The sequence below is a fragment of the Equus caballus genome, chromosome 17 (assembly GCF_041296265.1).
Source record: "Equus caballus isolate H_3958 breed thoroughbred chromosome 17, TB-T2T, whole genome shotgun sequence".
Taxonomy (NCBI): Eukaryota; Metazoa; Chordata; class Mammalia; order Perissodactyla; family Equidae; genus Equus; species Equus caballus.
Genome location: NC_091700.1, coordinates 68,504,099 through 68,527,758, shown reverse-complemented (window position 1 = coordinate 68,527,758; position 23,660 = coordinate 68,504,099). Strand labels below are relative to the sequence as shown.

General features: G+C 38.2%; 1 long non-coding RNA gene across 7 annotated transcripts in view; it reads left to right on the top strand.

Moving 5' to 3' along the window:
• LOC106781877 (uncharacterized) overlaps positions 1 to 23,660 on the top strand; it is a 179,153-nt gene that overhangs the window by 99,880 nt on the left and 55,613 nt on the right. The window contains exons 6-7 of one of the 7 annotated variants that reach the window (XR_002801056.2): positions 11,567 to 11,716; positions 15,923 to 18,511. The exons of 5 other annotated variants lie outside the window; for them this stretch is intronic. This is a non-coding gene — a long non-coding RNA (uncharacterized lncRNA). Of the gene's footprint in view, positions 1 to 11,566; positions 11,717 to 15,922; positions 18,512 to 23,660 lie in introns of those variants that run through there. One more of the 7 variants, XR_001378647.3, reaches the window with a different exon arrangement.

Here is a 23,660-nt window from a genome sequence, read left to right as displayed (position 1 = left end):
AAGGAGGGGATTTTTGAATCAATGGTAACTCAGATCATCTTGAAAAGGATTCATCATTACCCAGCCAGAGGAGGAGTCAGGCAGGAAGGCCCTGGAACTGCAGGTGGAAGACGGCCTGTAGACCCTACAAGGCCAAGGGGATTGGCAACAACTTTGCACCAAGAGGTCACAAAGGTGTTAGGTGGCAGCTCTGTGTACTGCTGCTGCACTGCCTACGTTCCTGGACTTGTATTTCAAAAAATGTGAACCGGTTTTTGGCAGATTGCTTACATTTGCTAAGGACTATTCATTTCTGCTAAAGTAAGTGGGAATGCAGTACACATCAAGATAAAAAATCTCTGATACAACTCTAGATATTTAACATTCTGAAAGAAAATATCAAGATTGGCTTGGTATGGGGGAGAGGGGAGGACAGGGACTTTTTCTTTTCTTCTGGTTGGTGATTGTGATACTGGAAGAGAATAAAACTATGAGAAGTAAACAGCAAGGGCATGTGGATGGTACTGAGTGAAATAAAGAGTTTCTGGTAAGGGTTTCGCAAGCACTTCATGAAAACCATGAAAAGTATATTTGGAAGAACGATGAGACCTCATGTTTGGGTTTTAATCTGAATTTTAATGGATGGGAAGAAAAACTCCTAATAAAACTGACATAAAAGATTGCAAGTAGGAGACAGAAAATGAGAGCCAGGTGAAAAATGACCATGGCAGGAAAAAATTTCCATGATTTTTAGGTGGATATAACAGGGAGTAATATTTCTGCTTCCAGGTATCTGTTGTTGAAAACACACAGTATAAATGATTACCAAAGTAAACTTCAAATTTTAATACAGGAATACAAAATGTTATTGTATTATTATAATGTATTGTATGATACAAAATGTATCATAGGCATAGCCGAGAATTCACTTGGGACTCAGCTAATGTGGCATTAGAAAAGAGTAATTTGATCAAAGATCTGAAATCTAATTAAAACAAAGAAGGAGCAGTTTTGTAGGATATGGATAAATGACTCCTGATACAGGTCACAAAATTCTCATGCAGCTAAGGTACAACCAGAAAATTCAGCTGACTTAACAAATCCTGTGACACTATCGCCTTAAAGTAGAGCGCAGTCTTTAAAACAAAGTTTCTATTTTTCTCTCATATATTTGTTAACATTTTGTTGCATTTTATTCCAACATTTTTCTTACACTTTTTACATTGTGATTTAATGGTAGCTATGAGTTTTAGACCACATGTTCCATTAATATCATATAACAAGTATGTTTCTATATCATTAGTTTTTAATAAATGGTATTTTAATGATTGCATAATGTTATGGATGACCCACTAATGAACTTAATTAATCTGTTGTTACAGATTTATGTTCTTTTGAGTATTTTTCCTATTGTAAGGCTGTGGTGAAAAGTTTTCATTAGAATAGAATTCTGGAAAAGTAGTTGTAGTCAAAGGATATAAACAGTTTTTCATTTCTGGACATAATTTGCACAATTATTTTCCAGGAATGTTATTCCAATAGATAGTCTCACCAGAAGTTTGTGAATGTTTCCATCTCAATGGACCTTCTCAGGTACCATATGTTATAATAATAGTTATTTTTTCACTAATTTGAGAAGGAAAATTGTATATGACTATAGTCTTAATATACTTAATGATTTGTGCTGAAGTTGGATTTGTATGTTTATTAGTCATTTTACTTCTTCGTTTATATATATGTTTGTATGTGTGTGTGAAATTAGTTTTTATACCTACTTAACCATAAAGGACTTAGTTCTTTTTTTTCCCTCCATTTATATGTAGTCATTACTACATAGCTGATTCTCAGTCTACAGTTTGTCTCCCAATTTGGTTGGTAGTGTTCTTTGGAATCTCTAGGCTTTTGGTGTGTGTGTAACACACCTTGGTTTTCTGTGCTATTGTAGATTTCCCACTTTTTGGATATGTTGGCCATTTTATGATAATTTTGGGGAGGGCATGGGGAGCTAGACACTCGTGCACACAGTTACTCATCCAGTAGTGGGTCTTTAACATATTCTTGCGTTTTTCTGTGTGGACCTCCAGGAATAGGGTTTTCTTCATTAAAGAAATCTTGCATCCTGAAAAATAGAGGAGTCTCATCTGATTCTGGCTCCTTGAGGATGTTAGCAAGATTTCCTTGCATCCTAAAGCACCTCTACCCTGGAACATCTCATGTCATATTTGTACCTTCTGAAAACAAAGCCTGAACCTTTACTATGGAGAGCTTTCAGCAAAGGATTCTTGTAGCCATCATTAGAAAGTACTGGATAGTTGTTTGGATGTTTTGTTGTTGTTTTTACCAGTACCCAATAATTCTTCAAATTCACACTCTGATTTGATAGTTAAACCCATCTCCTTATTCATTCTGCCTGAATTAACCAGCAGCTCCTAAGAATAGACTCTTTTCAGCTTATATCTGGTACATATCAGGATTCTTTTTTTTTTTAACAAGGCAAATTTTGTTGGTTATGTATACAACCAAGGTTCTGATCCATTATACATGCTTTGAATAAGCTTATAAAGAAGACCCAAAGTAAGTAATCCTAAGAACTGCTTTCTCTCTTATTTTGTATGATGAATAATAAGGTCCTCCCTGCCTCCCTCTCTCTGCTTTCTTCCTTGCTTCCTCCCTCCCTCCTTTCTTCCTTCCACCTTTCTTCTTAATAACGATGTCTATGTAATATTCTTGGGGAACAGCTTTTGTCATCTTTTATAGTTTTTGATATCAAATAATCATTTTTTGTTTCTTCCTAGGTAGTTATTAATTTCCCTTTGATTTCTTTTTTGATCTCAATGTTAGCTCAGAATATATTTCAGTTTCCAAGTAATTTTCTTGCCACATTTTTACTATTAATTTCCATGTTTATTGGATTATGATCAGAAAATGTGATCTCTGCTATTTAAATTTGTTAAAGTTTTCTTTGTAGATGAGTTCATGTATTTTCATAAATGTTCCACATATACGCAAAATTTTTATATTTGTAAAGATGTGACTATGCATGTTTTATTTTTTCTTGTTTGTATTATTAAAGTTCGCCATGGGCTTTTTATTTTTAGTTTACTAGAGTTGTTTAATCCTGAATGAGGCATATTGAAGACTCCAACTATGTTTTTATTAGTCCTCCTGGAATTTCTTGAATATTTGCATTTTCTAGTTAGCTGTTGTGTAGTATGTTCTAAACAGATTTATGACTGTTATGCTGTCTTTAAAATGTTGCTTTACGAAGCGGGGTTAATGTCGGATAAGCACAGACCCCAGATTTTGCCAAAGGCACACAGCCCTCTAGTTCCCTCGCCACCCTCAGCTGAGGCTGAGTTAGGAAAGAGTGGCAGAGGCTTTTAAAAGCACAAGAAGACAGAAGCCTGTAAGCTCTGACCTCCCCTTCATCCCGAGAGGTCAGTGGTTTGTCCCCTGGGGGCAGACCCCACCAGATCCCTGCCCACCTGTTTTTCCTCCACTGTACATAGAGCAGATCGGGGAGGAGGCAAGACTCTTTGATAACCTGGGTTTTTGGGGTGGGGAGCCCCTGACGGGTTTGTCTGTATTTGCACCCTGTTGTGTGTCTGAGGTGCTGTGGCTGTCCCCTCCTCCTGCCCTGGGCCATTTGTATCTCCTGGCTTTGTAATAAATGCTGCATGCTCTCCGAAAATAAATAAAAAAATAAATAAAATAAAATAAAATGTTGCTTTTATCATTAGAACCTTTTTCTAAATATGCTGTTTCAAGAGCTTGAATCACATATTTCTGAACTGTCTGTCATCATCTGTTTGGATTATCTATATAAATTGTAAAAGTCATTGCTCATCACCATTTTAGCCCTTATTTATTTTCCCCTATTGTGAGTCTTGGTTCTGTTTCATTTGTGTTAGATGAAGCAGTTAGTCATGTATTTCCCTGAGATCTGTTATGTGGGTCATCCCCTCTCAGACTACTTGTACATTCTCAAACATCTATTTGTACTATGACAGATGACTGATATGTTGGCTGGATATAGGATTACTGAGTTAAGTTCTTTTTTCTTAGTAGTGATTCAACCATTCTCTAGCTTTTAGAGTGGCATAAGAGATACCATAAGTGTCAGTATACTACTTCTTTATTTGAAGTTGACTTCTTCTTGGCCTAATACTTGTAGGTCTTTCCCTTAATTTACTAATTTCATGAATTTTACATGCCATGCTGACTCTGTCTTTTGTCGTCAATCAGGATTGAGACCTTCAGACTCAGTCTCAATCCTGATTGAGTTTCAATGTTTTCAATGCAAGATTTTTTTTTTCTGTTGTTTATTACCTATCCTCTATTTGTTACTTTATTTGTTTCTGGAACTATCATAGCCATATTTCAGGTTTCTTGGATATTTCCTTTAAGTCTTCTAAATTTTCTAAGATTTCCTTACTATACGTTTTGAGATATTTCTTTCACTTTTTTGTTTTGGTTCTATTTCTGGGCTCAATTGTGGATATACATAATCTATTAGATTGTATAGTAGAGAAATCATGTTTCTTATTTTATGCAAGAGAAACTCCTTAGTATTATTATTATTCTGTTCAAATTGTTGTCTTTCTCCTTGTAGTAGGCAGAATTCTAAGATGGCCTCCAGAATTCTCTCCTCCTGATGTGCACACTTGGTGTACCCCTTGCCTTGAGTATGGGTGAAATCCCTGAGTTTGAGGGGATAGTTACCCATTTGATTAACTTATGGTATATGGCACATGAGAAATAACTTATGGTATATGGTGTATGATGGGATAGTGACTCCCATGATTACATTATGTTATTCTCCTGCTGACCTTGAAGAAACAAGATGCCATGTTACGAGAGGGCTCAGGAGCATCTAGGAGCTGAGAGTGACTCCCAGCCAACAGCCAGCAAGGAATGAGGACCTCAGTCATACAATTACAAGGAATAGAATTCTGCTAACATCCAAGTCAGCTTGGTAAAAACCCTGAGATTCAGATGAGATTGGATCCCTGGCTGTCACCTTGATTTCAGCCTCAGGAGACACTGAGCAGCTAAGTCATGCCCAGGCTCCTGCCAAATTAATAAATTAGTGTTTTTAAGCTGCTGATTTTGTAGTAATTTGTTATGCAGCAAAAGAAAATGAATACATCTCTCTAGCAGCTAAGCAGATTGTCTTTTTTCCCCCTTATTATTTTCTTGCTGATAATTCCCCTTAGATGGGATGTGAGTTTCCCTCATCTCTGATCTCTGATCTGGTTGTTGGAGAGGCTCAGGTAAAGAATGAATGGCTCAGTGCAGAAGCAGGCAGGATTCCTGTCTCCACCAAAACCCCCAGAGGGTACTTTGTTTCCCAGGATTCTCTCACACTTTCTTAGCCTCTGGAAGAAGAAGGTTCCATTCACCAATTTTATGACTTCTTGGCCTCATGGGGTCCAGAGAGAGTAGTCATATACACATAAGGTTGGTGTTCACTATCTTTCAGAGAGTCTACAGAACTCTAAAGGCCAACATCTTTTTAAAATCTAAAGCATCTGATCACTCTATAACTTTTTGATTCTAGTGTCTAGGCTCTCACCAGCTCGTGAAGGAGAAAGCACCACACTATTTCTCTCCCACAGAGACCAAAATCTTGCTTGCGCCCATTTTTTCTTTGTCCCAACAACTTTTGTCTTAGGAAGGCTGACTAAGTTTTGGAGCGGAGGAGCAGCAAGCTTTATTCATGTTGTCATCTTCCCCAAATTCTCTGCCAGGAGTCTCTTTGCTGTGGTCTCAAATGAGAAACTCATTTTTCAGATGAAACACTGCTATTAGTAAGAGAGAGAGGGACCAAGGGAAGGAGAATATATGTATATTTACAAATTTATACATCAGTTACATGGGCTCTTGTAATATAGACAAAATGTTAGTGAGGCAGGTAGCAGAGTACTTAAGATCATGGACTGTGGGTTTGGATTGCCTAATTCCTCCATTTACTGAGCATATGACTTTGGTAACTTATATTATCGTTTAATACGTTGGTTGATATATTGATTCAGTGGAGGTAATGATAGAATCTACTTCACAGGTTGGTGTGAAGATTAAAGGAATTAACATCTGTAAAATACTTAGAGTCAGAACTAGTGTATGGGCTTAATAAATATTGTAATTATTATAAAAAATACTCTAAAGATATTACAAAAGGATGAATTAAGCATCAATCATTAATTCGATTTTATTTGTTAATATACCAAAACATTGTGTGCAATAACTCTTAGAATATCAAATTTTCGGGAAAGCAATATATTGAATATGTTAGGATTATCACTATTGTTTATTTCTTCGTAATGTGGCTAGTAAAGAACTAGTATTTGTAATAGAATGTCAGTTTTTTCATTTTCTCGCTGTTTGCTTGTGTTATTAGTGTTACTTCAATCCTCAGTGTCCTCACATCAATCTTCCTAGCTACTTATCTATTTTGTGAGGGCTAGTTTGGTTCAAACTAAATAATCTATCTGTACATATACCAAACTGGGCACAAGTAAACTGCTGTATGTTGCAGACCTGAAAGCAAAGCTACCTCTAAGGATGCTACTCTCAAACCCTCCATGTTGTAGAGCTTCCATTATTTCCTCATAGACCCAGAGTGGGCACCGCAGTTATCTGTGTCTGTTAAGTGTTAATAAACTTTTGTTTTTTGGATTATAGATAGAAGTATATATACATTCATGCTGTGATATTTTCTGCTTACCAATCCTGGAATAACACCTCTTACTTTTGAGGTCATTGATCTAAAAGACTTCTAAAATAATATTTGATGATGATCAAATACTTTATTAAGCACCTGTTTGTGCTAGAGGATGCACTCATGCAGTAAGGAGCATCTCGCAACATAGGTGCAGAAACTGAAAACTTAATAAAGGAGTTATTTGTCTTCATGTGCAGTGAAAAACAACTTAAAATAGTTTTCTCTAGTTTAGTATTTAAACAGTATACTTGTCCTTTTTGGTTGTTACAGAATTATCACAGGTAATTTTACTTTCTCGAGCACTTATATGCAAAGCACATAGAGATGTTTCAAATGCTATCTCATTTAATTCTATTGGTAATTTGGTAGTTGTTTTGATAGTTGTTTGTGGTAGCTGTTTTTACCTGTGTTAAATATCAAGGAAACTGAGGAGCAGAAATATGTTGAAGCTAACAGGTCTAGTAAGTGGCAGAGGTGAGATTCAAAACCACAGCCTTCTGGCCTCAGATTCTTTCCTTTTAGGCTCTACATTATATCAGATGATTTCCATAATTTTAATAGCAAGTGGAAATGATTAGGACTATGTGTTAAGTATCTTTATATCTCTACAGCCTGGTACAGTGATTGTCTTATAATAAATCCTTCTAAAATGACACCAGTGGTAAAGAAAAAAAAGAAGAAGAACGCAAGAGACTAAACATTGAGAAGGTGTTGGGTGGAAAGTTACCAGGGATCTTGACAGGGCATAGAAATTAGTAATTTGGATAATCGGGTGATAGTAATGTTGGTAACAATCAGCCTCCAACTGAAATCCCAAGGTTGCTAGCTATGTTGTTTAAACTTGAGGCCGTTTTTTCCTTTATAATAATTTGCCTTCTCAGTCCTTCCCCAAACCTTCTCAAATCATTTATGTGACTAATACATAGAGTTTGTTACAATATCTTTTTCACTTGTAAAAGGCTTTATATGTTTCGAAGAACTTTTGCTTTTATTTTTTAATGACTTTTGAGATTATTTAGACAGCTGCAAGAAGCAGATCATACAAGGGATGGGAATAAAAAGGAGCATTTCCACCTTAGAAATGGGGCATGGGGGCAGAGGTAGTATATAAGCTCCAGGGAACACAGCTATGGAACAAGTAATTGGACGTGTTATGGAAGGTGCACATTTACCAGGAGGGTCAGGAAAAACTGCTATGAAGATGGGGTAGAAGAACATTCCAGGTGAGCAATAAAAGTATGTACAATGATGAGAAAGAACACTGCATGATCCAGAAGCTCAAAGAAGGCCAAATGTAAAGAGCACAGGGGAGAATGGCAAGAGATGATGCTGGAGTTGTAACCAGGAGGCTGACCATCTAGGACCTTATAGGGTCTGTTAAGTCATTTGAACTTTATCCCAAGGGAAATGGAAGAACACTGAAGAGTTGGTTTAAAGTTGAGCAATGACATGATCAGATTTATATCTCTTGGACTGGAAAGTAGAAGATGGATTACAGAAAATAAGAATGGAAGGGGTAAGTCAACTAGGAAACACTTGCCATGTACCTGGCAAGAGATAAGATTGGCTTGGAATAGTATGAGGAAGGGGAAACGAACATAAAAGGATGGCTTCAGAAGATGGAGATGATTGTTTGGACAGTGTGGAGCAGGAGAGGGAGAAGTCAAGGATGACCTCTAGTTTCTGGTTTGACAATGCTGGTAGGGGGCAAATTTAGGGGGAAAGATGATGAGGTCACTTTGGGATGTTTGCCTTGAACTGTCCCTGAAACATACAAATGGAGAAGGAAAGTCGACTGTTGGAAACATGGGTGTGCTGCTCAATTTGGGATCTTTCAGCATATAGCTATAACGGAAGGTGTGAAGATAGACTGAAGAGACTATGGATTGAGAAGAGAGAACAGAGGGTGAGAACTCTGATTTGCTGGAGGATGTTTAGCCAGGAAAGAGAAAGGTTGCTAAAAACAGAGTATCCCAAGAAGAAACAACAGGATCAGTTGTATCAGGTATTTCCAAGCAGTCAAAAAAGATGCGAATCAGAAAGTTTCTCCAGGGTTTGATAACATGGAGGTCACTGGCCTTAGCAGGGGAAATTCGGTGGAGTTGTAGGAGCTGAAGCCAGACTGGAATGGGCTCACAGATGTATGGGACATGAGGAAATAGAGGGAATTAAAGTAAAATTTGACTGTGAGAAAGAGATAGGGGAGGATGACTAGTAGATAAGAATGGGAGACTAAAGGAGGTTTTTAAATTATGTTTTATTTTTTATAAATTTCAAGAGGCTTAAACATACACAAGTTCTCATAAGGAGAAATAAGTAGAGAAGCAGATATTGTGACCTCAGTCTTCTCTAAATCACACAGCTAGAGAGAGAGCTGGGATTCGCAGTTCTAGTTTGGGGATTCTGGCTTTACTGTTGTAGAGTTAAATTATGACCTTGAATTAAACTGGGGAAAGATATGATAAAGCATCAGATTTTTACACATATTGAATTGTGAAAGAGAGAATCTATAGCAAGCGGTGCCAGGTCACTATTGCAATTGTAAAGTTATTATGAAATTAAGAGTGTGTATGTGTCAGGTTGTCCCAAAGGGTAGAGCCATGAGCATATTAGGTTATTGCTTTGTGAGGCGGGATGGATGGACCTGGTCATTTGCACAGAGCACTTGCATTAGTCTGGCTGAGATTTTGGCAGAAGACCTACCTTCAAACTATTTTTATTATTTTTATTGTTGTCAACAATTTTTGCATAGTGTTGGAATTTGAGAAGTAGAGGCAGTCTAGGCCCACTTCTGACCACCCCCTTCCTGGTTACTGATATCCTAAAAGAGGAACAATTGCTAATCTTAATGGTCAGAGGTCCAGAATATTCTCTCCATCAGTTTTGCAAGTGATTAAGTTTTCCCTATTAAAGACATGTAGCCGATCTCTTCCTCCATAAATTTTTCTACATAAGACATGATGATCGTGAGGTCAGAGGGCTATGCTCAGCAGCTGTTACCAATGCCCTTTCTCCATGCAGTCGGCCATTGGATTATCAGAGGCTGGCAGTGATTTATCAATAAAATAAAATAACTAAATTCCATTTGGTTATTAATTCTTTGCATGATCATTCTTTGAAACCCCATGGCAGGGGACAAAAATGGGCAGAGATGATTTATAGGGCAGGATTTGGACTTTCCCCTATCTCTGGCAGTAATATCTGTGGGTCCTAGACAAGTCCTAGTAACAATAGAGGTGATAGATTCTTTTAATAAGTTTATCCAAAATATCACTGATAATAAGTCACCATTTGGGAGACATTGTTTGCAAAAATGCCTGCAAACCTCTGCCCTTACTTTTATCCATGCCTTTTGTCATGTGACCTCTCACTATGGAGTAAAGTCTGTTTCCTCACCCATAAATCAAGACTTTCTCAGCCAATAAAATTCAGTGGAAGTGATGGTATGGCAGCTCTACACTCAGGCCTCATGAAGCCTTGAGTGCTTCTGGTTTCTTTCTTAGGGCCCCTACCAGGGCCATGTGAATAAGCCCAGGCTAGTCTGCTGCAGTCACCAGAGCTGTTTAAACCCAGTTATCCCAGCTGAGGCCCCAGAGATGGAGAGAGCCCAGCCAAGATCAACAAGGCCACTGGCCCAACTTACAGCTGACCACAAGACATGAAGTTGTCATGACCAGGACAGCTTGACTGAGTGTAGCCTAAATTGCCAACACTCAGGATTATGAGCTAAGTAGTTATTTTTTTAGGTGACTAAGCTTTGGTAAGGTTTGTTACCCGGTAATAGCTAACTGATATACAATTCTGTTGTACCCCATTTATGATGATCATGTCTGTCATCACCCAAGAGATGTCCTCATTGGGGACAGTGGGTAGCTATTAAGTGGCTGCACTCTCATTAGTCTGAACATTGTACAACACAATTTACACACAGACATTCCTGGGAGCTCAAATTTTGCTGGTATCTCAGATTCTGATGCAAATAAGCAACTATACTCATTTGAAATTATTTATTATGCCAGTTGTTTACATACAATATGTTTCTGGGCACAATACAGATTGCTTTTATTATAAACCACAGGATATGACCTACAGGAAACAGCACATTTTTCCTTGTCTTATTTTACACTATAATCAGTACGTTTAAGTTGCAGAGTGAATCCAGAATATCAATCTGTTTAGCATGCCTTCATTTAATTCACTAACAACATATAATATATGTGCATTTGGCAGTTAAAATGAAAAATAATGAGGCACTTAGAGAAATTAGATTACTACATTATAGTATAACAAGAATTTAATGATACAAGTAACATATACCCCTCATGCATTTTGGTATACGAGAAGCTGCACAATTATCAGCAGTGTGAATTTTTTCCCTTTGGTTGCCAGAAACTATTCATATGATTTACAATTAGATGTAATAATGTTGTTCTATTGGGATAAAACCTATTATGACATTATGTATTACTTTTATTAATTCTATCCCATTGGATAATTGGAGACCTCCTCTGTTTTTTAAAATGACAGACTAGAGACCTCAGCTCATTTTACTCTTTTTAATTTCATGCTTGTCTTCAGCTAAATCTTTTCCATAAATTTCAATTCAACAAAACATAGATGTAGCACCAAGTTAAAGCCTAATGAATTGGTTAGAATTCATCCAGAAGTCAAAGAAACTAGATTAGTTGACTCAAATATTTCGTCTCAATTGATGTGAAGTTTAGTTGAAGAGAGCCAAGCCTGAATCACTGGTATTCCTAATAACATTGAGTATATATAGTATCTTTAATGCTAAGATGTCAGGGCAAATACAGATGGCTTAGGAAGAATGGACGATGCTAAAATCAGATCTGATGATTTCAGGATCCTTTGGCGTGCAATCTCCAGCAAATAAATGGCAAAGTAGTAGAATTCCATGGATGAGTGCCTTTGATTTACGGCATACAACATGGTCATCTCTTTTTCCAGAATAACAGTGACACACACCCACCTCAGTAAATTGACTTTGCCAAGGTATGTGACTCAATTTGTTTAGAAAGTTCAAGCTCAGCAAATAGAAAAAAAAAGACAAGGTAGCATATCAACATGGATGAGATTGCCATGGCATTTCATAATTTATCAAGATTAACAGCATCCTATTTTTCCCCATTAGAAGCAATTCAATATGAGAGCCATCTTGGTATTGCTGAGTGGAAATATCTACACGAATACCTGGCCATGGAAGACTAATATTAACTTTGCTAAGGATAGATGATTTTGTTGATCTCTTTAGGAGACTTTTTTGTTTAGTTTACCAATTTAATTTTCTCTTTTTTCTTTTTTTTCTTTTGCTGAGGGAGATTCACCCAGAGCTAATATCTGCTGCCAATCTTCCCTTTTTGTATGTGAGCTGCCAGCACAGCATGGCCACTGACAGACAAGTGGTGTAGGTCTGCACCTGGGAACTGAACCCAGGCTGCCATAGTGGAGCACACTGAACTTAATCACTAAGCCACTGGGGCTGGCCTAGTTGACCACTTTAGATTGACATTTAATTTAGAACCATTTTTCCTCCCTTTCACAAAGATGCACACATTTTCCCTGAACTCTGTTTTGATTGAAAAACACAAACTAAGAGGAAATTAACCACACAAAAATGGGCAAACCACCAATAATGTTCATCTTATGAAATCAGTGGAATTGTCCTTGAACTCTTACCTAACAACACATCTTCTAAGGTCTAAATACAAACAGGAAATTATGGAATTTCTGCCTTGAACTGGAGTGATCTGACTCATGCAACTTAGTATTAGAGGTATTAGAGGGAAAAGTATGAGTTTTCTAGCTTCTTGTTTGAGGTATGGAGGTAGAACACAGAGACGGAAGTGGAGATTAGGGATGTAGAACCAAAGAGATTCAGGATGAGTCAGGCCTTGGAAGGAGTTTAGTTTTAGAAACTCTTTCAGATACAATGTAGGAGTCTGAGACTAGCTGTGCTGTTCAGTGGCAGAACACACAGTGAAAATTAAAATAAGGTCCTGGATCTTAATCAAACTGGAGCCTCAGGCTCCCAGACTTGTTACTGAAGAGTGATGCAAGGTGATGGGCAAACCAGGTAGGCAGGTAAGGACCAGGAGGGACATGGGAAGAAGTTGTGAGTCAAAAGCTCCTGAAGACACTTTCAGAAATCAAGAAAACTACAGGTCAGTATATACTCAGCAGCATGATTCAGAAACATCGAAGAAATTTGACCCCTGGGGTCACTTTCTTCTTCAACCAGGAGGAAGCTGCTAATGTATTTCACACTGAATGGAAGCCAAGATCAAGTTCAAATAGACAAAGCCCCAGAGTTAAATGCCAATAAGTTATTCAAAGTATATATAGTATATACATAACTCATGCAATACCTTTTATTTTCCATGCTTTCTTGCATAGCATCCCAATTCGATCTTACAGTCACCCTACGTGGTGTGCTATCCAAGCACCACTGAATGTAACTTACTAATGTAGAAAGAGTCAAAGAGTTTTGGTGACTTATTCATGGTGACGCAGCTAGTAAGGTGCAGAACTGAAACTAGAATCCAAGGCTTCTAACAGCTGGATTTGCCTTCTTTTCTCTTTTCCTGGGATCAACAAACTATTTCTGTAAAGGACCATTGTTACTGGTTGAATTGTGTCTCCTCCTCACCCCCTCAAGTTCATCTGTTGAAGTCTTAACCCCCAGTACCTCAGAATGTGGCCTTATTTGGAGGTAGGGTCTCTACAGAGATAATCAAATTAAAATGAGATCATTAGGGTGGCCCCTAATCCAATATGAATGTTGTCCTTATAAGAAGAGGAAATTTGGACATAGACACTCACAGAGGGAAGACCATGTGAAGACATAGGGAGTTGGCCATCCACAAGCCAAGGATAGAGGCTTGGAACACATCCTTCCCTCACAGCTCTCAGAAGGAACCAACCCCACGACACCTTGATCTCAGATTTAGAGCCTCCAGAACTGTGAGGAAGTAAATTTCTGTTGTTTAAGCTATCCAGTCTGTGCTGTTTTGTTATGGTAGAACTAGCAAACTAATAAGGCCATAAAGTAAATATTTTTTGGCTTTGTGGGCCACATGGTCTTTGTCCCAATTATTCAACTATTCTGTTACGGCACAAAAGCAACCATAAATCAATGCATAAATGACTGGGGAGGGTGTGTTGCAATAAAACTTTATTTACAAAAACAGTTGGCACGGGCTATAGTTTGCCACTGCTATTGTATACTTGGTTGCTCTGGTAAACGGGTGCTGAAGAGATTGTGAATGGCCATATTTAAGTGTAGGGTCAGCGGCCCTGGACTTAAATCTTGACCAGCAGTCTGCAATACTGAAAAAACAAAGAACAATTATCTTCAGATCATTCTCAGTCTCCCTTTCTGAACTACTTTCTTTCTGGTTTGGGGTGACGGCCAAATTTTACATGAAGGAACGTTATTGTGGTTTAAAGATGGCCACAGATCTTTTGCTACTCTTCCCATCAAGAGTTGGAATCTATTTACCTTCCCTTTGAATCTGACCTGGCTTGGTGAATTGTTTTTGCCTATGGGAATGCCATAGGAGTGACACTGTACCAGTGCCAGGCCTAAGCTTTAAGAGACCTACAACTTCTGCTTTCACTCTTTTGGAGCTCTGAGTCATTGTATAAAGAGATCCAGCTACCCTGCTGGAAAGGCTATATGGAAAGTGAGCAATATTCAGTGAGCCCCTCTTTATTCCAACCATCCAGCTGAATTGTCAGATGTGTGTGACACCATCTTGAATATTCCAATGCTCAACTGCACTTCCACTGAATATAGCCTTTTAAGCGGCCCCAGCTGACCCCACATGGAGACAAGCCTCTTATACCCACCCTGCCCAAATGGCAGAACTGAGAGAAAATAATTGTGGTTTTAAGGTACTAAATTTGGAATGGTTATTATGCAGTGATAACTAACCGATACAGACAACATGCTGCCCTCCAGGTGCCCAGGATTTCCACTCTTGGCCCATGCTAGACTTCCCTGGTCAGATAACATTCAGTGCTCCTACTGCCTTCTTGCTCCCATCAAGACTCACCTCTCCCAAGAAAATTGCAGACATGGTAGTAGGTGGCTGGGGTCAAAACAAGGAGCATTGTGGGTTAAAGACCTGTAGTATCATGCTTTAAGTCTTTCATCTAAATGCCTTCCCAAGTTGCAAGGCTTTTTTGATGGAAGATGATGTAGTAAGGAGAAATATTTTTATCTTAAAGTATACTATCAAATTATCCTTACCATTATCTTACTGTGAAGAGCTAAAAAGACACACTATGATCATGAAGTTATTTAGCCCATTCTCAATCCAGTGAAAATCTTTGTCTCTTTGACCTTCCTGCAGAAGGCATCGTCATATACCATTTCATATAGTCTTTCCTTTTTTGAAATCAATCTAAAACATGTTCTAATGCAACTTCTGTAGTTGAATATCACTCATGCTTCTTAAGATGCAGGCAGATTATGTGCTGTTTGTTAGGAAGAAATGGGTGACCTTTTCCCAGACAGGAGAAACTACAGACTTGGATTATTTTTTTCAACAGAAGTTTTTGAACCTCACGTCAGAGACTATAGCCTGAGTGGCCACTTGAGTAAGGTTACCATAGACCACTCCCGTGCACTTACAGATGACCTGTTCTAACATACTAGTGAACAGCCACTCCGACACCACTTCTCTCTCCCCAGAAACACATGAAGTCTCCTTTGTCCTTGTCATAAAATATATATGTATAGCAAATAAGAAGAAATTTGAAGAGAAAGATGGAAAAAATTTGAGAAATTAGGATGACCTTCTGGAACCTTGACTTTGGCAGACTGTGGGGCCGGCTGTCTGGATGATATTTTTGCCCAGAATATCTTTCTTCCAAATTACTCTTTTCCACTTGTGCTTTTAACACTACCTGAAATGTTCCCAATTAGAGATTAATTAGGGTTTGTTATCACTCACTTCTTAAAATATATATAATTCTCCAAGTGTTAATGGGCCATGAGTGTAAGTTCCACAAAATAATACTTAGAATTTAGCTTGCAATATCTAGTTGACACCATGCCTTCATATAGTTTATATTTAAAATTTTATTTCTTACTACCATCATGTGATTTAGGCAAAGGACTATTACCATTACTCACCTGAGGAAAATGAGGCTCAGAGCTTTGTTAATTGTCTTTTTTTCTCACTTCTACCCAAGAATCACTGCACAAAGAGATTCTGAGATGTGGTTTCAGGAAAATGAAGTAAATGATTTCTGAGAGTGAGGCTGGGGGAAAGGAGCTGAAGAACAGCAAGGCCTGGGAGAACACCGTGTACCAGGAGAGCAACATAAAAAGTGAAGCAACACAACTCCCGAGACACAATTTGCCTACTTCGAAACTCTTTTGAGGCTCATCCTGCCATCGGCTACAAGGAAGAAAAGCTTTACTTGCCATCCTCCTCCCTTCCTCTCTGCAGGGTTTGGTCCTATCTCAGGACATAGATCTTAGGCCCCAGTTTAACTCTGTTAATAGTTGTGTCAATTTCGTGCAATCTTTCATCAACATGATGGCTATATATCCAATTGTTTCTAGGGGAGAAAGCAGTCAGTTTAAACAACTGCTTTACAGATTTTTGGAATAAGGCCCATTTTTAAACTAAGAATTTTCTACCTATGTTTTAGTAGAAAATATATATTTTGGTTTGTTGTTGTTACATCTCTACAGAGAGTGGGCCGCACCTTAAAAATGGAGTCACTTTAGAAAGAGCATCTTATGTCAGTCAGTTCCACAAACTAGGGATAGACTGAGACACTTTCCCTCATAACCTCCTGCAACACTTACTTTAAAAGAGAATGAAAATGCATCTCCTCTGACAGGAGACTTTGCAATTCGTCAGTTTCACGACTCCGCTCTCCAAATGTAAAACAGCCCCACTGTACATGCTCATAATCATTGTAGAAATAACTACTATAACATATTCCTAGAAGATGGAGGGAAGGCAGTTAATTAGCACTCACTGAATAATTTTAATGGAAATTAGATACAGGAGTTCAAAAGATAAACACATCTTAGACCCTTCTTCCAAGGAGCTAAGAGGACAGAGACTGTCAACTTGGTACCCAGTAAAGTTATACTTATGTTTAGTGCTTTTTTTTCTTCTCCTAGACTCAATAGGGAATAATGTTTAACCTTATGACTTTTCTTCTTACATGCCTAGTTTAAATAACACTTACACAACTTTCATGCTACTTGCAAAAGTGATTCCTGATCTTGATTATTAACGCTTAAATGTTCTTTGGGGAGTGTTTTAAAACACGATTTGCAATTTGGGTATTGACGTCACTTCTTTGCCATCTTCTGATTGAAACTGCAGCCTTCCTTGGAAGAAAAGATTTTCTCAATTCTAATCTCTGATTAGATGCAAACCAGAGCATTTTGAGGGCATGAACTGCGTCTTCTTGTTTTATAGCTGAGCAGGATAGATAGATGATTAGTAATGGAGAAACTGTGGACTAGCTTTCCTCCTCTTTCCACATTTAAAAGGTTTGTGAAATCTTTCTAAGTGAAATAGCACATTGTATGGAATGACAGGAAGAAATTTTAGCATGTGGGCCACAGTTAAGCAGAAAGCACATAGGCTTTATGTTAAGACAGACATGAGTTCATTTCCTGGCTCTGCTAAATAGGGCTCAAGGTTCCTGAATCCTGTGAGCTCCAGCATAGGAAATCTGATCCAATCCAATGATCTAGTTAACAGCTTTATCTGTAGATACGTATTCTTCTGCCTCCAGAAATCAAGTTAGGACTCCTGACATGGCTCATTAGCTGCTTTTCATAAATTGATATAAAAATTACTGCTTTTTTTCCCTCAAATTCAAATTTTATTTTTATTCTGTAAAACTTAATAATTTGCCTCCAAATTTTGTATTCATTTGCATAAACATAGCTTCTTGATTAATTAACATGTGTACCATTCCAACACATCAAATTGACCTCAGCAAAACTTGATAGATCCTGTTTTTAGTATCTTCCTACTCTTAACAGTTCTCAGTGTCTTGATTGTCCCATATTTGCAGTGGCCCCTAGGTGGAGGTACACTAAGGCATGGACAGCATCCCATATTCTAGACTTTTCTTTTTGGCTCCATCAATACATAAATGTTCTTTGTGACAGTTTTTGAGTTATTTCATGTCTGGTTTTTGACAGGAGAAATAATGATTTTAATAATAGAAACTCATCATCCCAGTAAGAAGACATGAGAATGGAATGTTTTCCTTTATTTTATGAGGGTATTATTATTAACATTATTTTGATTATTCTTATCATCAATCATCTTTGATGACCAGACTTTATTTTTTGGTGACACATCTATTGCCACTGAGAAATCCCCTCTGGAAGCCATTAATGCAGTTACTGAGGGGCTTTCTCTTTCCTTGCGCAGTGACTTTGCATAGCCTGCATGAGGCCTATTGTGGACATTAGCTCTTAATGTGAGTAATAACGATAATGAGTTGCCCACTTGAATAGAATATGCATATTTTTAAAAGGCTTGCCTTTTCCAATAGATAATGAATAGAAGCAAAAGTTGAGCCACAACAGGGCTTTGGACATGTGTGATCTCTGAATGAAGGCATCTTCTCTTTCATTAACAGTCACAGGTGGTCTGAGTTCATGCCTTCCAGGCCATTGACCCTAACTGTACAGGCCACTTTACACACTGTCATTCCACGACTTCTGCCTTTCCCATGATGGATTAAAACAACAAAGGAATCAGTAAAAAAAAAAAAAAAAAGAGAAAAGAAAAGAGAGGAGGAGGAGGAAAGCTGGTGGGAGGCAATTCAATAAGGCGTTGCAGTGCTTTTCCTGTAGGCTGTGGCTCCAGGGGTGAGCAGCATCCCGGTGGCCTCCTGTAGAGATGGGGGCTGGCCGGCCAAATTTCTCTCTCTGCTTGAATGGCTCACAAAAATCCTGTGTGTGCCCTGCTGGTGATGCAGGTCATCTGTTTCGTATGCCTCCTGTGAGATGGAAAAAAAAAAATGTGAAGTACTCTAGGGGAGCTTGAAATGACTGATGATATTGTCATGTGGTATCGCTTGGGCTTGCATATTGAAAGTCGTGTTTCTGTCTGCAGTATCTCCTACTCATTCTGGAAAAGAATTTAGAGTCAACCAGGGAAGTTAGGTAGAAATAGAAATATATGTATTACAAATTAACTCCGATTTTCTCTCTGGGAGAGAGAAAATAAAAACATGAAAATGAAGGCTCACCACCCATATTCTCCTTAGTAAGACTTTTTTTCTTTATTGAGGTAACATTGGTTTATAATATCACATAGGTTTCAGATATACAGCATTATAATTTGACATCTGTATATCCTATGTCGTGCTCACCACCAAAAGTGTAGTTTGCATTTATCACCCTATAATTGACCCCCTTTACCCTTTTTACTCTATCCCCAACCCTCTTCCCCTCTGGTAACCATCAATCTGTTGTCTGCTTCTATGAGTTTGTTTTGTTTGTTGGTTGGTTTTTATTTTGTTTTGAAGCTTTTGTAGAGTTGGAAAGTGGATGTCTTATATTTTGGGTCTGTACTGTGTTTTTAACATTACAATACTACTCAATACATTATGGCTATGTGATATTTAGTTCTTCTTATGTTCCATGAGTTAATTTATTATTTAGAAACGATATCAATAATTTTTACCTCGTTTACAGGTAAAATGGGGTTTTAGGGAAAAGAGTAGAGCAACAAATTTACTTGAAAATGAAAAATTGGGATGACATCATACTCTGAGTGGGTATGACTGTGCTCTGAGCACTGGGCATTTCCTGAGGATTGATGACCAGCTAGGAGGAGTTGATGGTCCTTGGCTGAGACTCGGGCCATTAACTCCAACCAGTCATTAATTGCCTGGAAATGTCCTGGGCTGAGGTCATTATTGCTATTATAAACTGAATTAATGCCCTGTGCCTTAGCCAATAAGATTATTTGAATTATCTTTATTCTCTATTCAATTTATAATTATAAAAATGTACCACAGGCAATCAGACTGGATGATAGATTAATCACATGCAAAATTACATTTTAAGTGAATTGTTTTTGATTCATATAAGTACCCAAAAGGAGAAGTTGATTTCTCAGTGTTGGCATTTATCGAAGTTGTTTTGACTTGTTGAACCCCTGATCCTTCGACCCTACTTCCTACCACTGGTTCAAATTCAAGTAAATAAGTAAGTTGAATGGGATCTTCAATTCACAACATGTAGACTCAATTTTCTAAAAGTTGTAATATTTTGATTTTCTTTGGCATGGGAAATTAGGATGGATGGGCATGGGGATAGCAGAGTGGGTAGGTGTGGCAATAGTGAAAATCCATGGAAAAAAAAAAGCTATATAAAACCTAAAGCATATACACAGCCACAATCATTTAACTTTGTATAGTACTTTGCCATTTTATAGTTCTTTTCACATTCATTATTTAATTTGGTTCTTTGAGTAACACTTTCAGTTAAGCATGGCAGACATTATTATTTCATTTTATATATGAGAAGACTAAAGTCTAAAGGTTAAGTGACTTGCCTTGTGTGGTGTTGTTATGGATTGCCAGAGCTGTCTTTAATCCAAGGTTGTTTTTCCAGTGCTTATTACAATCAAATGTCATTATTTTATTCTGGGATGTTCTTTTAAATTTTCACTCTAACAATGCCTCAGTACTAGTAATAATTATTAGAATACTTTTTTTTTTTTTATAGATTGGCACCTGAGCTAACATCTGTTGCCAATCTTCTTTTTTTCTTCTTCTTCTTCTTCTTCTCCCCAAAGGCCCCCAGTACCTAGTTGTATATCCTAGTTGTGAGTGCCTCTGGTTGTGATATGTGGGATGCCACCTCAGCATGGCCTGATGAGTGTTGCCATGTCCACGCCCAGGATCTGAACCAGCGAAACCCCAGGCCACCAAAGTGGAGCGCATGAACTTAACCGTTCGGCCACGGGCCAACCCCTAGCATACTTCAAACTGCCATTTTTCAAGGTATTTCCAAGCCTCTTGAGTTTGTTTGAGGAAAACTGCTACAGAGTTATCAAATAATAGAGCATTTTGATACTTTATGATGAGAGACCAATTTGAGGGCTTTGCATTCTTAGGGTCTGCTTGATCATTTGCTTCTTTTTTAAGCCATGAATATTTGTATTAATCTATAACCTAATTGGATATATTTTGTATCTGCATCATGTTTCTGTATTCTATGTGTGGAAAGTCTGTTACTCAAATAAAGAAAACTGCTATGATATAAGTAATTGGAATTTTATTAACATACTGCAGCAAGGGAGAATAACACAAGGAAATTCTGAAAAGCCATCTAGTTAACAAAGAACACCTGGGTTTCTATTGCATATGGATTGGCCTCAGAAGTTCTTAGGGGGTGATATCAGAAGCAGAGTGAGCCTTCAGACTGACTGATTTCTTAAGATAGGGGTCAATGCAAATTGGATGCTATTCTGAGCTGGGAAGTATTATGCAAGTCATGTGACATTGGGTGGTTATAATTGTCTAACTGATAAAAGTTTCTGTTCACAGTCTTGTATATCTGAAGCGGGTGATTGTTCCTATTCTTAGCCTCTCCTGAACCCCGTCCTTCCAGGCAGCCTCTGGCCAAGCTAGAGAGGCAGGCAGAGAAGACTCTCATCTACACTACTGTTGTAATCTCGAGATGGTATGTTATCTTGGAAACAGTAGTTTGGAGTTGGACCAGGGTTGGTCCTTTTTCCCCTTTTCCTCTAATGAGGAGTCATTGTGTCATGAGATGTGACAGGGGCTGTGCAGAAGCAGTTAAGACTGTGGAAAGTCCACGTTTGGCAGTTGAAACACAAGGACAAAGCAGAATGATGATTAGAATTCAGAGCAAGGAAACATTTCCCAGAGTCCGTTTGGGTCTATTCTGAGGAACTGTCTTCTTGGCTCTTCTTAGAGATGGACATCTTCTTAGAGATGAATTGTTCTATTTGGCCATTAGTGTTTATCCAAATGCAACTAAGGTATTAGCAATGACACAGATACTGCACTGACAAGCTAATAGAGAATGTAAAGCTATTATTTTGATCATTAATACTTGGACCAAAATGTTTAGATATGTCTAAAGAGCTTTAAGAGCTATGGAAATATCATTTATAATATCAGCTAAGATTTAATTTCTTACCACCCTTTTTAATTATATAAATTTCTTACCACCTTTTCCTGTTACATAAACCCTTATAGAAACTCTAGCTTTGAAAGTGTACATACAAAAGTAAATTAGTGATTTTTCTTGATAATTCTCCAGGGTAGCCTATGTAGCTTCATTTTCTGAGTTCCTGGGCACATGCTACAAGGAGACCTGTTTCACAAGGGGTTGTTTGCTTGTGATAAACAAGGAAAGGATTGGTTTCATATAATAAAATAGTGTCCTGGAGGGCACAGGCTACGTGTTAGTGTAGGAATCATTCAATATGACAGGTGCACCAATTATCTGTTTGGGGAAGGGCAGAGTCCCTGGAGTTGAGTAAATGCTATAAAGCGCTCGAAGAGTCTTTGTGGAGAAAAAGTGAGCTATGCAGAAAAAATAGCCACGGTATTTATTCTTAACTCTGTTGCATTCCCGGTCTCTATGGACATTACTGTAATGATTTTACAGAAGCATTTTGTTCTTCCAGGGTCAGAATCCATTTTTTTTTCCCATGATCAGAAGTTAGGGTTAATAATGTAGGCATATATTAGGTACGGGAAGGGGCAAATGGAAGGAAAATGACTCTCTGAATAATATAGGATGATGACTATAGGCATTTTATCCAGAGGATCAAGCAATTCTGGAAAGTGAGGTATAATCATTCTATTAATAGCCCTGAGATTTGGAACTCTTATCTAAGGCAGGTTAGGAGTAATTCAAGGGAAAGTTCAAGGCATATTACATCCTAGTTCTCTTGGTGTTTATACTATGGACCTTAATCCTTGCTTTGGCTGTGGATTTAAATGGTATCGTATAAGCTTGGGTGAAGCGTTGGTTAGGTTAGTCTGAATTTTGATGGGTTCAGTCCCCCAAATCCGGCCAATAGTGATAAAATGTCTGGGCCATGGGGAGTCTGGTACCTTGCAGAGATCTTCAAGTTATATCTACTTGAAAGATATGCTTTCCTGTAAGACAGTGTCCAAATTAGCTATGACCTAATTATGAAGAGGGAAATCCTCTGGAGTTTCAAGAACTAGGGTCTATAAAAGCATTTAAAATGGCAGTTCTATTTACATAATAAATCTCTTTACCCAGCAAAAATATTCTTCCAAATTAGCTCACTTATTTTAAAGGAAGTACTACAGGATATTCTTTAAGAAGTGGAAAATGATTCCACAAGAAAACTCAGAGATTCAGGAGGAAATGTAAGGCAACGGAAAGAATAAATGTGGGTAAATCTAAATGATTACTGAGTTAATAAAATGATGATAATGATGCACTGAGGGATCTGACATAGATCTAGCCTTTCCTTTCAGCAGGGCTTGGGATCCCAGCACTGGCCGGTTTCAGGATATCTGCTGTATTTCACAGCTGAGCCACATGCCTTCTGAACTGTGGGAGATCTCTTCCCGCTTTACGTTCTGGATGGCAGTGTTTGGGGAGTTCTCATTGCTTTCCAGTGCTGTCCCTGCTTTCTGAGTCTTCGCTGATCTTTTTCATTCCTGCTGCACCCCTCTTGGCCTTTGGAGGATGGCTGTAGCTGGCCTACGCTCTGCTCTCTGAAGACAGGCATTACCCTGAGAGATTTCTCTCAGCTTTTCTGCCCCTACCCCAGTCTTCCTTACCTGAAAACCTGGAGTGCCAAGGGTAATTTCTCTCAACTTTGTGCCTTGGGCTTTTCAGGATACTAATCCATCAGGCCAGCTCACACACAGCCCTAAATGGTTTGTGAGACTTAGGCTGGTTGCTCCT